We start from the raw sequence: 14796 nt of genomic DNA, 5'->3' as shown, positions 1-14796 counted from the left end.
TACTTAGTCTCTGATTATTTTTAAAGGATTTAAAATTAGAGCAATACTACCTTCTAAGACATCTTTTGTCCACTCAGAGCAATTTAATACATAAATTATTACAGAAGTGCCTGACAGTCATACAGATTAAGTCGCTCATGTAAATTAAAATGTACCATGGTCCTTAGAGGAATTAGGACACAACTAAAAATAAATCAAGGATAAGTAGGTATTTTACTAAAACAAATTTCAAATTACTGCCCACTCTGCTTTTTCAGCCTAATAAACACCCCGTTGAGATACACCCTGTATAGAGGGACAAATGCAATGTTAAAAAGTCATAAATTCAGAAAAAGAGCTGATAATATAATTGGTGTTAAAAATAAATGTTCGTGATCTAGTTATTTATCTATTACCCGCTCTTGAGGAGAATACAGAAAAATAGAAAGAAAAAAAAAAGAACAAGAAAATTAAAATATTCTCACCCCATCACCCCCTGTGCCAGTGATAGGACAGGCAATATGCACTTGAAGAAGCTGGTCAGCAATAGGCAGGACAAGCGTGGGACAGTCTGAGGTGTGGTGTGAGAACTGGCTGCATCCAGGCTTGGCCCAGACTGGTGGCAGCCATGGCAGCAGCCGCCCCCAGAGAGAGGAGGGGCTCCTCATGGACATAAACTGGCTTCCACTCCCATCCCCGGGATGTATCTCTGTGAATTCTGCCCAGAATTAAAATTAAACAATATCTGTGATCTTGTACTTGCTGTCTCTCAGGCAATAAACTTTGTCAGCAAATCACTAGAAGATAAAAGCATACACATGTACATTAAAATAAAGCATAGCAAGTACTTACTAGAGTTCAGAATCTCTGATTTTGAAAGCTGCTGCAACACTGCAAAGCAAATATCCACAGTCTTGGAAACAGACATTTCCTTTTAAGATTACTGTATATGAGAGAAAAAAATATTTTCATATGAATGAAATTTTAATTACCTATATTTTTATTTTTAGACTTTAATCATACACTTTTCTTGTACAACCTACAGAACTTACAGGAAATGTCAGAAAAAAATACTCAATGGGTGCCTGGGTAGCTCTGTTTTTGAGCATCTGCCTTCACCTCGGGTCATGATCCCAGAGTCCTGGAATCCAGGCCCATATCTGGTTCTCTGCTCTGCAGGAAACCTGCTTCACCCTCTCCCACTCCCCTCTGCTTGTGTTCCCTCTTTTACTGTCTCTCTCTCGCTCTCTCTCTGTCAAATAAATAAATAAAATCTTAAAAAAAAAAGAAAGAAAGGAAAAAACACTCAAATGCTATCAATTTACATTTAACATTAAATTCAGGCTTACAACAAACTGACTTGTAAGAAGAGTTAAAATTTTTAGAAAAATTACCCCATCAGAATCATTAGCTCTAGAAGTACTACAATTTATATTTTGAAATAACGTCTCAGAAATTTATCTTAATGTTGTCATAACCTATAAAATACTCTAAACAGTTCTAGTAACAGTTGGATCAACAAAAAGATGCTTCTCAAAATTAAAATGCATCCAAAAAGTCCTGATTCAGAGCATTTGCTGAATTTCATGGTGTAAATATTCTTACTGTGGTCAATTTCATGCTACCAACATGATGTCACTGAACACAGAGATAGGAAGAAAGGCCTAGTAGCATAACATTCTACATTACTCTCACCAGACACAGTAGAACTAGATAAGACCAAGAGCATATTAGTAGTAAAATAATTACCACATGATGAGTTTTAAACATTTATTATCTTTGTTTTTAATCTAATCCATATGTTTATATAACTGTTTTATAACACCTGGGTTTAACAACCAGCTTACAAAACTCCTAAATATTGAACAGTCCATCTTTGTGAATTAGTATGAGTTGACTCTGGCACACTATCAGATGAAATAAGTTTCGTCATTATTGGTATCGTAAGTTTGAATTTGAGTGTAAGTATGGCACTCAGAGGCAAAGGAATAACTATACTTGTGTAGTGAAGAATTAGCCTCACCTGAAGAGAGGCCTGGCCTTTGCCTTAGCCACTGGGAGATAATCTTTAGGCCCCTGGAATTTCCTGCCTCACAGACGTGTCTTTGTTTGCCTAGGGCTTTGGCCACCGGACAGTCTAACAGTGCAGTTTATGACGGGAACTTTGGGTCACACAGTATCAGCTCGGACTTCTGAGGGATCTAGCGACTGAAGATCTTAGCCTGACCTCTGGGAGGGGCTGATGACTGAGGTCAGCCATGCAGGCACTATGTGCTGAGTCCCAGTAAAAACGCGGGACACCGAAGGCCCCGGTGAGCTTTGCCAATTGCAATATTCTGGTCACATTATCACACATTAATGCCAGGATAGAGACATACCCTTGACTTCATGGAGAGAAGACAACGGGCATTCTGTGTTTGGTACTTCTCCCAGACTCTACTCTGGGCACTTCTTTACTGGGCTGATTTTCATCTGTATCCCTCTCTTTAATAATCCTTAACTGTGAGTGTAACAGTTTTCAGTGAACTCTGTGAATCCCTCCAGCAAATTATCAAAACAGGGTGGTTTGGGGAACGCCCTACACGTGCAGTTGGTGTCAGATGCAGGGGTACTCTTGTGGAGACTGTGCCCAAGTACTCCTTAATACTATTTTTCTACTTTTAAATTCTTCTGTAATACAAAAGTTTTTCGTTTAAGAAACTGGATACCCCGGAAGAAGAATGGAAGAAACAACAGGCATTGTCAAAGCTGTTATATTAAACTCCCTTCTTTTCCCCTATTTAAAATATTCTGGAAAGGCTTTGAAAATAAAACAAAACTAAGCTAAAAGAAAGAAGGAAGGAAGGGAGATGGGAGAGAGGGAAGAAGGAATAAAGAAAACCGTAAAAACCTAGAGCCCCTGCATAAATGCTGGTGGGGAGTTAACTTCGGGAACTCATGTGTGATTGTCAGTTTGTAGATGGTGCAGCTCAAAACCAATGACTATTTTAGAAAAGAAAGAACAAATTATGAGAAAAATCTGCAAGCATGGTTGGTCTATGTAAAATATTTATGAGTCACCAATATTGTTTTATGTCCTATGTTGTACAGTAACACTTGGCTTTCATATATTTAATTTGATATGTCACATTTATCTATGTTCTATTGAAATATAAAAATCATTTTCCTAAGAAATTCCCCACCTCACAGATGATCCTGAGGTCCATTCCCCACCTTTCCTCAGAAGCTCTGGGGACAGACAAAATAAGCAGGCTCGGGGCATTAAAAAGCTAATAAAATACCTGCCAAAAGCCAAGGACATTGCCTATTTCCTACATTATTAAAGTAGTTGGAGAACCTACCATGCCAGTTTTTCTTTGTCAAAAAATAAGATTATATCTGGAGATAAATAATTTCCCTTGAGAAATAACAGTCTCCCATCTTTTCTCACTGTGCTGCTAAGTCTTCTTTCTTGGCCTATTTTTCCATATGTGAGATCATTGAGAGGGATACAAGTGAATCTTTTCAGGTCCCGCTGCAGCTTACAGGAAAAAAAGAAAAGAAAAGAAAAGAAAATGTCTTTCAGATTTTATTTTTGGCCATGGTTCTATGAAGGAGACAGCCAGGGGATTTTGTTGTTGCTGTGGTGGTGGTGGTTGTTTTTAAATAATTTTATGTCTTCTTTGCACATCTTGGATTCAGGCTGAATCTTACGGCCTTTCCGGTTAGACAGAAGACAAAGTAGAAACAGATTCTTGTTTTACAGTCTGTTTCACATACTCTCTCTCTTCTCATTTATTCAGTGATTTCATTCCTTCCCTCTAAAGTAGTCTGAGGGATTAGGAGAGCATCTTAGCCTTTTTAAAGAGAATGACCATTATGCTTATTCTCGAAGTATCAGAGCATCCTGGAAATGCTGTCATTGCTAACTGATTTGTATTTATGGAAGCGCTCCAATTTTTCTCCCCTTCATACTTGGCCCAAAATTCAGATAACAGCTACTAAGAGGTGGTAGCATGAGAAACAGGGGTGCCAAACCCACGAAACAGGTCAGAAATCCTCTCCTTTCCCATGCTTATAAAAATCTTCACAGTCAGTTGTAATAGTCTTGCACATTCACTCCATAGGCCATTTTGGAATCCTTCTCAACATGGCCGTCCAGGCTGCCACTCTCTGTGGATAAGTTGATTGGCCTGTGAATTGAAACCCTCACCATCCCTGAGCCAGTGGAATATAGCTGCTAGGAGGCATGGGTACTAAAACAGTAATGCTTTCCATAAAAATAAAAGTTTATCATTAGAAAGTGTTTTCATATATATGAATATATACATGTCATATATATAAAGTCTTATACTCAAATACACGTAAATTTTAAATTTTAGATGTTATCACTTCTACTGGAACAAATGTATTTCTGATAAATTTTTAAGCAGGGCTAAGAAGATTACACCTTTTGTATTTGGGGGTACTTTTTAGGAGATGTCCATAAGAATTTTATTATTCTGCCAATATATTATCAGGTGAGTGAAAATTACCACACAAGGATTAAATTGCCATATTCGAGTTTTGCTATGAATAAGATGCCTATGAAATGTGAAAAATTCAGGAAAAATACTAGGAAGAACCATTTAAAAAGAAAGTCAATAATTTGGGCACAAATAAGTACCCGGATGGCTACTATAGTTTCAGCTATAATTTATTATCACTAAAACTAGTCCTGAGTGTTGTTGTCTGCCCTCAAATTGAAAATCACTTGCTCATGAATGAAGGAGGGTTCCATTTAATCTATGTTCCCTGGAAGTAGCAAAATTTTGGTACTCCAATACCAAAGTACTCCATACTTGTTCTAAAGTAATTCTCCATTTTGCTTCCTATGGTTTATAGTCAGGGTGCGCACAGAGAACTGGGCCCTTCTCTGCCAGATCACCACGGTGCATAGTTCCAGTTTCCAAAGAGGTACTCTGAAAGTACCTCAGAGGGCAAGTATGAAGAGTATCTGAGCTGAGTAAAGAGCTTTGAAGAGTACCTGATACATAGTAGATCTGCTCAGTAAAAGTAGAGCCTTAATGAAAGATGGTGACAGTGGTGATGATTTTTCTGTCTCTTTCTTCTCAGTAATTTTCTAGCTACTTCTGTTTCTCTCCATTATGGAAAATCCACTCTTAAACAATTCTTAGATATCTGCTTCCCAATTCCTGGCCATTCATTCATTCATTCACTTATTTAGTCATTCATTCTGAGAATCTGGCTATCAGCCTAACCTAGATTTAGGTTGGACAACTGTAGTTTTTTTTGCTCATCACTGTCTCCCTGCAGTTATGGGATGGAGACTACAAACCTTCTTGGTTCCTGATGTCAGAGAATGCCTCAGTTGCCAATGAGTTATCCAGCTGTTCTGATATTTCTACTTGGACTGGCAGGATCAGATTGCTTCTCAAAAAACAAAACAAATCAAAAAACTTTAATAATATTTCTTTCTAGAATTTTAGCTTCACATGACATAAATTTTTAACAATTGCTTCATATATGAAGTTTTTCATATTTTCCTATGGTTACAAAAGAATTATTAGCAAAGTTATTTGGCTGTTTAATCATGAACGCTTATTCTTTCTTCAATCTGCTTTTAAAAAAACTTCTTAAAAAGAATTTCCTTCTGAAGTTTATGGTGAGTTTATGGTGAAAACAGACTAGCAAAAACAAAAACAAAAAAACAAAACAAAAAAATAAATAAAATAAGATGATGAAAAGACTCTACTTTTCCAAGGATAGTCCTTTCCTAGGATCTTCAAGGATATTTTGGGTTTCTTTCCTTTAAAGCTGCAGGAGGTCCTCCTCGTAAGCTCCTCTACTCTGTTTGTTGTAACTCTAGGGTAGGAGATAGTGAACTGGTATTCTGGAGAGAACAAGAACATCATGGGTATTAGAAATAAGGGAAAGGAAAGTGAGAGACTTTCCCTCCCTATAATAGGGAATTAGACAATTCTAATCAATCCTCCTTTGGAAGATAAAGAGAAATCAGATTAAGCAACATTTACCAGGGGCGCCTGGGTGGCTCAGTGGGTTAAAGCCTCTGCCTTCGGCTCAGGTCATGATCCCAGGGTCCTGGGATTGAGCCCCACATTGAGCTCTCTGCTCAGCAGGGAGCCTGCTTCCCTTCCTCTCTCTCTCTGCCTGTCTCTCTGCCTCCTTATGATCTGTCTGTCAAATAAATAACTAAAATCTTTAAAAATAAAAAAATAAACAATATTTACATCAGATTCTTAACAGTAGGGAAGAGCCAGGCCAAGAGAAGAAGACAAAGGGTGAGCCCAACATTTGGGGCCCTTTGGGCCTCAAGGATGAGTGAGAGACTAAACAGAGCATTGATCCTGGAAGCACCAGGAAGAATAAAACACTCTTGAAGTTCAAAGTTCTGCCAAGGATAGGTGTTCTGGTAACCCAACTTTTACATTGAGCTGGGACCCTGAGGAAGCCATCCTAGAAATAAAGAGGAACTGGAAGTCGGCCACCACTTCTAACTCCAGGCCAACTTCTGGGGATCTGGATCATCTCAGCAAAGGTGAAAAGTAAGACTTTGACTAGCAAAAACAGAAAGAGTGTACCACTGGAAAACCAGTACAAAAGGAAATGCTAACAGTAATTTCCCAACAGAATGAAAATGATTCCAGATGAAAGTATAGAGGGAGAAGAATGCAATTTAAATGGTAAATATGGTGATATGTGATTAAATCTGGTTGAAACTGCATGCTTACAGATCTATAGAGGCAGAAAGTAGATCACTGGTTGCCAGGGGCTGGGGAGAGGGGTAATGGGGAGGACTGTTAGTGGCAACAGGATTTCTCTTTAGAGAAGTGAAAACGTTCTCAAATTATATTGTGGTGATGGTTGCACAATCTTGGGAGTATACTACAATCTATTGAATTGTACACTATACTTATAAAGGTGAATTTGATGGTATATAAATTATCTCTCAGAGAAACTTTTTTTAAAAAGGACAGAAACATACATGACATCAACAGCATGTCAATTAAGGGGGGCTCCATGGACTTGAAGTGTTCAGAAATCATTGAATCGTCTGGGAAGAGGACAAATGAGGAATTAGTCATTAGGCTTTACAATGATGCTTTATGCACATATTGTAGGTGTGTTGTGTCATATTGCATACAACACACACACATACACACATGTTTTAAAAAGAATGAGAGGCAACAAAGGGGTTAGTACTAACATATACTCTGCTTTTCCAGTCAGTTCCTCCTTAAAGAATCCTAACAAAACAGCAATTTGGTTTGCAAGTAAACAGAGAATGGGAAAAGAAAACCTTTCTCTTGTGTTTTCTTCCTAAAATGGTGTATGTAAGAGAAGTGTAAAGAGTAAGTGATATGAATAAACTTGGTAAACATAGTAGGTACAGGTCACCTCAAACAATGAACTACGGAGGTTTAAATAATACAACTGACTTATAGTAGAAAGGCTAGGACTTCACAAATATTTTTCTGCTTTATAAATGCTTTACTATTGGAAACCTTTTTCACTGGCTTTAAATTACCAAAATCAGGAGCAGCACTGTTCTGTCTGCCCCTGGAGCTTAGCAGATTGCCTGCACACAATAACAAATCAAATATTTGTTACTTGACGGAATACGTAAATATTTGAATGCATTCATAAATGGATAGAAGATAGGACTTCCAGAAGCTGGATGTTTAGGAGTTCCTTGTGGCAGGAGGGAAATTCACTGTTTTCTTTTTCTATTACAATATACATTATAAGTATCTCCAATGTTTAAAAAATAGAAAGCAACACATTTGTAGAATTTTATAAATTTCTGAGTGAAAGTGAAGAAATTCACACTCTGGAGGTATACACCTGTTTCCTCTAGTTATAGGATTCACTTTCTACATTGTCACTTCTCCTGAGTGATGTTAATTCTGATTTCTGACTTAGAACCACTTTACCTGCTTTCCTTTTGGAAGGAAACTTCCAAGGTCAGTGCTCTTCCTCCAGACTGCCTTGCCTAAAATTACTGCAACTATTCCAAAATCTCCAAAGAAGGAAAGTCTTGGGTCTCTTACTCTCTTAAGTTTCTCTTCCCTTAATTTTTCTTTTATTTAACATTATTTCTTTTTACTATTCAAGTGTGAATGAAGAGCAATTCCTAATAAACATTTTGTGTTGTTTTTCTATTGTTAAGTGGTTCTCTTCTTACATAACAATGTTGCTTGAAAGTCAGAATGAACTTGGTCCTTTTCAAATTCAATTTACCAAGCTGTGGGCCCAGCTATGACCTGAACAGTTTGAACTCGGTGGAAGGCATCTAGTATCTAAATTACATCTCAGAAGAAACTCGCTCAGAGAAAGCCAGTTCTGTCCCACGGCGCTTAGCCAAAATGAAGTCCAGGCTTGGGTGGGTCGGTGACAAGAGCTGCCACAAGGGGGAGCCTGCAGCAGAGACAGGAATAGAGGAATGGAGACAGAGAATGGGTCAGCAGCCAGAGTTCACGGGAGGAAATGCCAGTGGTTATTCACAGACAGGAGCCAGAGAACCAGAGTCCTGGAATGAAATGGAATCTTGGAGCAGAAGGGGATCTGTGCAGACAGGCGACAGCGGAATGGGCTCCAGACCTCACATACCTCCACTGACCTGCCAGCTCTGTTCCGCTCTGGTCCTGGGGCATCTCAGAGATGACTGGCAGCTTCTCAGAAGCAGTAAGACACAGCTCAGAGATGGATGGGAGAATCGTTCTACCTGGGAGATAATGGTCATAAAAGTGAAATTTCATTCCACTGAGAAATTTGGAATCAGATGGTTGGTACAAAAAAAATTAAGCAGAAAGTCTAATTTTATCATCTTGAAAAGTGACTGGGAAAGCAACATTAGCATGATTATCATCAGTGGAAAATGAACTTTGGCTAGTGATGAGAGAAGGAGCTTAGAAAAACATAGTAAAAGAGTTCATTTAAAAAGTGTTGACGTGTTTACTTTTTAAAGTATTTGTTTCTATATTTTGACATGGTTTTATTACAGTATGAAGTGTGAAGAATGTTACATTAAATAAGATTGTATGTACATAATATTGATACTGTTTATTGCTAGAGCCAAGATCTAGAAGTGTCACATCTAGAGATGATATTTTAAACTCCATATTTAGTGACTCATGAAGCATGGGCACTGGCCAACACAGACCTACCAGAACCAGCCTTCATCCTTCAGATGGCTTCTGGAAGCTCTTCTCTGGGCTGGACATTAAGTCTTTTGTTAGGAGTTAGGAGAGGAGGTCCCAAGGGAAGGGCCAGGCGAAGGCAGCAGAGGGACAATATCTGCCAATACTTATGAAAGCATTTCAATATTTTCACAAGCTGTGTTACAGTGCACACTCATAATATCAGCTCTAGTTACAGTGTGTGTGCTGCCTCGGACCAGGGGTCTGACAGCACAGTATGAAACATGCAATTCTCCAGCCAGACTGCTGGGGACTGAGTCCTAGACCTGGCATTTCCTAGCTGTATGACCTTGGGCAGGCTTATAGAATCTCTAAAAAGCACTCAGGTGAGGATTATAGGACTTAATTTCTGAAGTGCTCTAAGAGTTTCTGGCACATAATAGATGCTCAGTTTAGCCGATACTATATCTACTGATAGTGGTAATCTGGAACACTGTACAGAGAAGAAAACAAATTATTGTGATTGATCGGTAATGCATTCCACTGGCCTGGCCAGGGAAAGGACTGTGGCAATAATAAGTGCCAGAGGCTTGCCAGCTCTACTCTAGTCCAGCCCTAAAACCTAAGCTGACCACATTACATGTTAGCAGCAGCAGCAGCACAGACATGGTACTCGAAGGGAGGACCCTTAGAAGCCCTTTGGCTCAAGTCCCAACATAAAATCAGTGATGGGCACATCACTTACTCTTTTCCAATAATGACCATGAAGACCGACATTTTTAAGGTCTTGTCAGGCAGTGGCTTTTCCAAAAAACAAACTGTGCTTTGGGTTACTATCTGGAAACCTTACAAGTTCTGTCTTTCCCTCTGTCCCATCTTTGGGCTCCAGAGTTTGGAGATGGAATTTCCAAAAACTCCGTCTACTGGAGGCTGACCATTGTCAGATCCGAAGTCAGAGATTCTGGTAGGGGCCAAGATAAGCGGTGTTAAAGCAACACCTGTGCTTCTCTTCACCACACTTGTGGGGGCAATTCATACCATCGTCACACCTCCCACGCCAAATGTCTTCATCTGCTATGTATTCTCATTCTGACTCAAATTCTTGTGCATATCTTACAAAACGGTGTGATTTCACTAAAAATAATTTGGAATGTGAAGTGGCCTCATTGGTGAACTTTTAATATGATGAAAAGTATCTATCTTAGAGATAACTTAGGGCAAAAAGGCAAAATTCCTAACATTCAATGCTTGGCCATTTTTTTCATGGTAAGAAACTTCTAACCAAAATTCTGACTTCATGAAAGGATTTTTGTTGTTGTTGTTCCACTAAATCTTGTCATTTCCTACACCCCACTTGAACTCTACTTCCTTTGAATATTGCTCTAGACACCAACTCCTCTTTCCCACTCTCTTCAGGATCCTCTTCTCTTTCCCCCAAAGCCCCATCCTGACACATCCTTCTGCTCTGCTCCCATTCCCAAAGGACAAGTTCTTCAAAAAATAAGTCCACAGGGGTGCCTGGGTGGCTCAGTGGGTTAAAGCCTCTGCCTTCGGCTCGGTTCATGGTCCCGGGGTCTTGGGATCGAGCCCCACATTGGGCTCTCTGCTTGGCAGGGAGCCTGCTTCCTCCTCTCTCTCTGCCTGCCTCTCTGCCTACTTGTGATTTTTGTCTGTCAAATAAATAAATAAAATCTTTAAAAAATATATATAAGTCCACCAAAATAGAATGAGAAACAGGTAGATTGTAAGCAAACAGATTTTTCCAAGTCCTGAGAAAAAGGACAAACATTTACCAAGAACTTATAATACTACTAGGAATTAAGAATCCCAGCCTACCTGAACTAAACTAGCTAGAACAGTAAGTTCTTCAGATGCTAAAGTCTGGCTCTAAAATGTTGAGTAGAAAGGCTCAGAAAAGGATCCAGCTATTCCTGATTCCTCTGAACAGAAGAGAAAGCATAAGATGTGAGACAAGGCTTATTTCCTGGGGCCATACCTGTTGCATTTCCAACAAAGTCTGAATTGAATTGATCTAGTTTCTAAACAAAGAAAGGGTAAATCTATAGGAGATTTTTTTTTTTTATAGGAGATTCTGAAAAGTATCTTTTCAGTTCCTTCTGACAAAGTTCTAGATAGATCCACAGGCAATTGCTTCTGCTGCATTCCCCTCATTTTTGTGCATGGCCTTCCTTAAGCTAGAACTAGAACTTAGCTAGTGGATTTCGTTGAGTTGGAAATTGTTTCCCTAATATACCTGGCAGATTTGGCCAAACGTTTTGAGATGTTCTTAGAACAAAATGAAACAAGGCTTTGCAAATCAAGTAAAGTAGCACTTGACTTTTTTTTTTTCTCTCTCTCTCCTAAACTTACTAGAATTATCATTAACTATTAAGGGCAAACTCACAGTTTCCTTGTAGCTATAAGTGCTAATACTATTGATAATAAACCCTACTACTATGTTCATTCATGTCCCTCAAAATCAATCAAATACCCCAGTGATAGGCATCTCTAACTGCCCTCATACACTGCTGACTCTCCTATTATTAACCCTACCTTCCAATCATATAAATATTGGACCCTGACACCAAAAAGCAAAATACTACAAAAATAATTACAGTACTATCTCTGGGCCGAGGGACAACACAGAAGTAATTCATCTGGAATAAATATTGGGACTGTCTTTTCTTCACTTGTTATCCTCAGGGAGTTTTTCAACTTTACTAAGAACTTTCCTTATCAATAGATTGCAACTGACAAATTTCTATCTTTGGAAACAGAACCTATAACCCCGATAGTCCCCATACTCTTCTAGAGTGTTATTTCTTATGTGGATACTAAGCCTTTACTTGTTTACTGCACACCAATCTGATTTATGACTGTGGGGAAATTCTGGGAGACTTTGCTATGTCCCAGATTCCTTCACCTTCTAGGAACCATATCTCACTGAAGAGTGTATCAAGTAATTTATAAAATGAAGAAGTAATTTACAAAATAAAGAAACTATACTCAAGATACACTGACTTTGAGGCACATCATCCTACAGTGGGGGATGACACAATTGGAAAAGTTGTCATAAATATATTATTTAACCTTGGCCAGAGTTGTAATAATACTTCTGTGCTAAAAGATAGTATTGGGCAATCTAATAGCTTTTGACCTCCTGTTAGCTAATCCAGGCAGTATCTGTGCCATTGCTAACAATGTGTGATCAGGTAGGACAATCCACCTCTAAACTAAAGGAGATGTGTCCAGATCTCCAAGGTGAGCCCAAACAGACACTGGGAGAAGTGTTTGTGGCTTGGGTTCACTAGTTTGAGATGATATCTTCAAAGCATTCTCCAAAGGCTAATCACCCCATCACCCCCCTGCTCTTATTCTTCATGGGTGTAACAATTGTGTAGTGTGGATTTCCAGAGTTTTAAGTGCTGCCATGCAGGCCCCATCATTTGGCAAAAGGAACAACAAGGCCGGATTTTGTTCTATCACCATAGTTTTATTTTGAGATTATAAAATCATCTCTAGATGATGACAGCAGTGATAGATGTGCATACAAAATGGTTTTTTGTGGCCAACATCTGGACTAGTCAGAGGATAGCTAAAGGGTGGTTCTTAGAACTACTACCACTTTATTAGTTATGCAGTTGCAATCTCTGGATGTCTTGTGATTCACATAACATTTCCTTCACGCCGAACCTCATCTTGCCTGCAGTAATCCTTGCCTTTAGAAATCGCCCCAAGTGAAGACTCAGCTTGTTCCTGTTCTCCTGCCCTAAGAATTTCTTATCCAAATCCATAAGCAAATTAATCCCTAAGTTAGTAGATAGAAAGAAATAATAAAGACAATAGCAGAAATCAACAAAGTAGATTAAAATGACTACAATTAATTGAATTGAATTTATTATTAAAAACATTTCCATAAAGAAAATTCTAGGCCCCGAGAACTTTACAAGTGCACTCTATCAAATACTTATGGAAGACATAATAGTAACTTTGTAAAAAATCTTCCAGCAAACAGAGGAGTAAGGAACACTTGTCAACTCTTCTCTAAGTCTAGAATTATGCTATTACCAAAATCAGACAAAGATAGGACATGGGAAAAAAAACAGTGATCAAAATCCCACATGTACACAGATGCAAATTTATTTATAGCCACATTAAAGAAATTATTTCTAAATACTAGCAATAAAAAACCAAGAAAGTAAATTAAGAAGAAAAATATGTTTCAATTATATCAAAAACAATAAAATACTCAGGTTAAATTCAATACAATATACTCCAGATCTGTAAAACAAAAAAAGCTAGAAACAAACAAACCCAAAAAACCCCCAAAACAAACAAACAAACAAAAAACCCAGAAAACATTGCTAAGAAAAATTAAAACTTAAATAAAATGGAGATGTATGTCATGTTCATGGATTGGTAGATTCAAGATAGCTAAGATACTAATTTTCCATAAACTGATCAATAGATTCAATATAATTCCAATCAAACTACCAGAAGAAGACTTTTTTGTGGGTTGTGGTGGGGGTGGCTAGAAAGTAGGATTTGACAAATTGATTCTAAAATTTACATGGAAATATAAAGGACTTAGAAAAATCAAATAGTTTTGAAAAAGATAAATCAAGTTGTAGGAATTCTGAATTCAAAACATCATAAACCAACAGTTACAAAGATGTAGTGTTGTATTGGCCTATAGATAAATACATAGCTCATGGAACAAAATAGAGTACAGAAACAGATCCACATACAAGGTCAACTGATCTTTGACAAAGGTGCTAAGGTAATTCAATGGGAAAAGATAGTTGTTCAGCAAACAATGCTGGAAGGTCCATTGGGAAGGAAAATGAACCTCAACCCTTACTTTAGATCGTATGCTAAAATTAATTTCAAGAGGGTCATAGGCCTAAACATAAAGCTTAAATTATAAAGTCTAGAGGAAAACAGAAGGGAAAAATCTTTGTGACCTTGGGTTATGCAGCAATCTCTTAGAACACAAAAACATGAATCATAAAAGAAAAGAAATTTATAAATTAGACTTCCTAAAAATTAAGAACATCTGATCTTTGGAAGATGTTTAAAAATTAAAAGTACAGAAAACATTTTAAACATATATGATTAAGTACTCCTTTATAAAATATGTAAGGAAGTCGTGCTCGCTTCGGCAGCACATAACTAATAATAAAATATGTAAGGAAGTGATAAAAATAAGACAGTCAATCCAATTAAAATCGAAAAAACAATTTACACACACTTCAAAAAAGAAAGTTTAAGAATGGACAGTAATCACATGGAGAAGTACTTAAAATCACAGGGTCATTAGAAAACACAAATTAAAATGATGATAAAGGTACCACAATCCACTCACTACAAGGGCTGAAATTAAAGCATTTTCTTTCAGGTGTGGCAAGGATAGAGGGCACACGAAATTCAAGTATCGCTTATGGGAATGTAAAATGGTATACATTTTGGAAAGTAGTTTGACAGTTTTTCTTTTCTTTTTTTTAAAGATTTTATTTATTTATTTGACAGAGAGAGGGAGAGACAGTGAGAGAGGGAATACAAGCAGGGGGAGTGGAAGAGGGAGAAGTAGGCTTCCCACTGAGCAAGGAGCCCGATGTAGGTCTGGATCCCAGGACCCTGGGATCATGACCTGAGCTGAAGGCAGATGCTTAACCAC

This window comes from Meles meles, chromosome 7 (genome assembly GCF_922984935.1).
Source record: "Meles meles chromosome 7, mMelMel3.1 paternal haplotype, whole genome shotgun sequence".
Classification (NCBI taxonomy): Eukaryota; Metazoa; Chordata; class Mammalia; order Carnivora; family Mustelidae; genus Meles; species Meles meles.
This window is presented reverse-complemented; position numbering follows the sequence as displayed.